The sequence below is a fragment of the Trachurus japonicus genome, chromosome 21 (genome assembly GCF_045865225.1).
Source record: "Trachurus japonicus isolate A0001 chromosome 21, Traja_1.0".
NCBI lineage: Eukaryota > Metazoa > Chordata > Actinopteri > Carangiformes > Carangidae > Trachurus > Trachurus japonicus.
This window is the reverse complement of record NC_140927.1, coordinates 31749025-31753101: the sequence shown is the minus strand read 5'-3', so window position 1 is coordinate 31753101 and position 4077 is coordinate 31749025. Positions and strand designations below refer to the sequence as shown.

General features: G+C 42.8%; 1 protein-coding gene across 5 annotated transcripts in view; it reads right to left on the bottom strand.

Moving 5' to 3' along the window:
• Positions 1-2668, bottom strand: part of dgkh (diacylglycerol kinase, eta) — a 106972-nt gene extending 104304 nt beyond the window's left edge. For 2 of the 5 annotated variants that reach the window (XM_085766071.1, XM_085766073.1), the window contains exon 1: positions 2435-2629. The gene's annotated coding sequence lies outside the window, so the exon portion shown is untranslated. Of the gene's footprint in view, positions 1-2434 lie in introns of all 5 variants that reach the window. The other 3 variants (XM_085766074.1, XM_085766076.1, XM_085766070.1) reach the window with 3 other exon arrangements.
• Between the last annotated feature and the right edge of the window lie 1409 nt (positions 2669-4077).

Sequence of the window (4077 nt, the reverse complement as noted above, 5' to 3'; positions counted from 1 at the left end):
TGTGATGAAGAGATTCACGTCCACGAGTTGCAACCCACTCTAGGCATCATGTTCTGTTTTCTTCTGTGGGGAGAAGTTAGCAAACAGTGGCATGAAGCTGGCTCATCTCCAGACGCATCTCAACACAAAACATGCACGTCATGTCGGTGAGCCTCCTGACTGCTTCATGAGGAAACTTTATGAATTCAGGTTGGTGTTATATGAGATTTTAAACGACAGCATCAAAGTGATCAACTTCATAAAGTGAAGGCCACTAATGCAGGTGTGTTTCACTGCCTCAGTTAACACAGACAGAGAGAAGTCCTCTGGCTCTCAACCTGTTGTTATGATCTGAAGCCACACAGCCCCCCCATGCCACCGTGTTGCAGGACACAGACTGACTTGCAAAGCAGTAGCCAGGCCTACTGTCTGGACTTTTATTGTGTGTGTGAAGAAATGTGTATCTATAATTGATATCATGAATTCATTTTGAGAACAGATATTTATTAGATAGCATTTTAGACTGATGATTATTTTCATGTGCAAAAATCTTTATAATCAAGTTGATTATTTTTTAGTCTGTATTTCTATATATTTTTTATTTCCAAATAGTTCAAAAGAGGCCACTATAACCAATGTTTTACACAGTTTTAAAGTAAAATAAAGCAGACACTGATGACACATTGCTGTGTTTTACGTCTTTTGGTTCAAAAATGCTTTGCGCTGGGTAGGGGGTACTTGGCTGAAAAAATATTTCACAGGGGGTACTTCACTGAAAAAAGATTGAGAACCACTGCACTACACTATGGTTGTGTATATGTGTGTGTGTGTGTGTGTGTGTAGGGGGGGCATTTGCATAAGAGTAGCATGACGAGCTGTCCCTCTACTGCCCCCGATCTCTAAATATACCCCACACACACACACACTCAGACTCACACCACTAGCACCCGTGCTGCTGAATAATGCAGGTGGGTGGAGTGGAGCAGTCAATAATTAAGTGGATGCATTGGTGTGGGAGGATGGCACTCATTTACCGTGTAAAAGATAAGTGGGCCAAGAGAGCTAAGGTGTCAGAGGGAGGAACATGCAGCATCCTCTTATTACCCCCCTTCACACACACACACACACACACACTGCAGTTTTACAGGTTAAAACCCTTTGTTTTAGGTTCTATTTTTAGACATTATAGGTTAAAACACGGTTTAAAACTGTTTCTCATTGACTGTTTATACTTTATATTGACAGATGCATCATACAAAAGATATAATTGTGCATTTTTTTCACCATAAAAATGCATTTACAAATGAAATTTTAGGGGTAAAAACAACATTCTGTATTGAAATAATGAGTTAATGATAAAAACAGGTGCTCAGTTAATGGATGCACCTTCGTTTAGAGCTCCAACTAACTAAATGTCTGTCCTTCATTACGGATGAATCTGCCAGTTATTTTCTCCATCAACATATTAATTAATCATTCGGTCCATCTTAAATGATGATGATGATGATTAACACAGGCTGCCATTTAGTGGTGCTTTAATTTGCATGTTTGCTCTGACTAAACAGGTGGAAAAACTAAATATGTAAAAAATAAAATAATAAATCCCTGCAGCAGCTGAGTGAGGCCTGTTGATCAGAACAACTGTAGCTGCAGCTTCTTCTCTGCTGCTGCTGCTGCTGCTGCAACTTATTCACACTGCAGCAACAGGTTTGAACAAGTTTCTCTCTGTGTTGCTCTTGTGCAGAAATCATCATCATCGGAGCAGAGGATACACTGCAAAAACTCTAAATCTTTCCAAGAATATTTGTCTTATTTCTTGTCAAAATGTCTCATTTCTAGTCAAAACTAATCTCTTTCTGCTTAAAATAAGACTCATCACCTATAAAAATTAACTTGTTTTTAGATCATTTTCACTTGTTTCAAACTAAGAAATAAGTAGAAAAATCTGCCAGTGAAAGCAAGTTTTTTGTGCTTGTTACAAGAAAGAAAAACTTGCTCCACTATCAGATTTTTCTACTTATTTCAAGTGAAAATCTGCTTGAAAGACATAAAAAGTGTCTAAAAACAAGCTACTTTTTAATGTGATGAGTCTTATTTTAGGTAGAATGAGATTTGTTTTGACTAGAAATGACATTTTGACTAGAAATAAGACAAATATTCTTAAGATTTTGAGTTTTTGCAGTGTAGGGTCTTCATCATCATCATCATCATGAGCATGTTATAACTCATCAACAGCAGCAGGTAGCTCCTCTAATAGTTCACATCAGCACAGTCAATCAGTGCCTTGCTCAGCGACACAACAACAGCACCATGAGCCACAACAACAACAACACACAGAAGCCACACGGTGAAATCCAAACCCACACATCCATGTAAAAACACAGAGAGAGAGAGACAAAAGGAGGAGGAGGAGGAGGAGGAGGAGGAGGAGGTGAGGGGGGGGGGTCTATCTTACCTTGCTCCTGATCTGTCCGGAGGTGGAGACTTTCCGGATGAGTTTCTGGGGGCCTTCCTGCTCCGCGTCGCTGTCGGAGGACTCGTCCCCTGCAACAACAGCGACTGATCCTGGTCCTGATCCTGGTCCTGGTCCGGCCACAGCAGCAGCGCCCACCACATGGGCATGGATCCCCGCTGCAGACACCGCCCCCACCGCCGCTGGCCCTTTCTCTTTCTCCGGCTCCTGTCGAGGGAAGGAAGGAGGAGGAGAAGAGAACCAGTCTGGGTTAGGGAGGTGGTGCGCCTTGGCCCGGTCTGCTCCTACCGCTCCTCCTGCTGCTGCTGCTGCTGCTCCTCCTGCTCCTACCGCTCCTCCTGCTGCTGCTGCTCCTCCCTTTCCCTTCCTCTGCTGCTGCAGCTGAGAGGAGCTGGAGCTGCTGCTGAACGCTGCCGGATGAGACGCGTCTCTCCTGGCTGTCATCTCTCTGTGTCTGTCGGTGTGTGTGTGGCTGCGACTATGTGCTCCGGAGTGTGCGTGTTTGAATGTGTGCGTGTGTTGTGTGTGCGTGTGCGTAAACGCATAGGGATTGTAGCATGTCGCGCCGAGCAGAGCAGAGCAGAGAAAAGCAGCAGCGTTTCTAAACCAAACCCACCACCACCACCACCACTCTGTCTTCTCCTCTCTCCTCCTCCTCTTCTCTCCCTGCTACAAACACACGATCCAGTCCGAGAGAGAGAAAGAAAGGGGGAGAGAGAGAAGGAGAGACCGCCTCACCCCCTCCGTCAGCCGGTGGAACATGTCCGAGCCCCGGCAGCAGCAGCAGCAGCAGCAGCAGCAGCAGCAGCAGCAGCGGTAGTCAGTCAGACCCTAGCGGCTGCTTCCCCTCATGCAAACTACTCTGATTTACTGTAATGTAATGTAGTAGAAGGCTAATTATTAAACTGCACAAACTGTTGCTGCTGTTAAAATATCGGCTATTTATCACTATTAGAAATAATATAGTAATTCAGACTTTTCCTGCATGTCATTCCCACTCTCTGCTGCCTCCCCCTTCCCTGTCTATCTCACTATGTGCTATCAAATAAAGGAAAAAACGCAACAACAAAAAAAACAACTTAAAAATGATATAGTAATAAATTAATAAAAAAGATTAGAGCTCAAGGATGCAGTCTGTAATAACATAATCGATAATCAGGTTTTACTTTACCGTGCAACAGGAAAATGAACTGTAGCTAGGCAGTATATATATATATTTATTTAGCCTATAGGCTATATAAATAGCCTCGTTATATAGCCTATATATGTTTGACATTTACAGTATGCATAAGTCATTTGTTTTACAAGATCATTTTTATAGTGTAGTATAGGCTAATAACCTCAATAATAATCTCGATTAGCCTAATGATTATTATTTATGTAGCTAAGTGTCACTTAACGACACGCGAGGAGGAGACGAGATTCATTTCCATTCAGCGGGCAAGACGAGACGAAACAGGAGTGGGATTTTTTTTTTTTTAAAGGAAATGACAGAAGAAAAAGAGGAACAACAAGAAAAAGAGAAGAGGAAGAAGACGAAAAAGAAGGAGAAGAAACGCAGAGGCAGAGGGAGTCCTCTTTCATATGAGAATAAACACAACCAGCCCCGGAGAGTTGTCCATTAA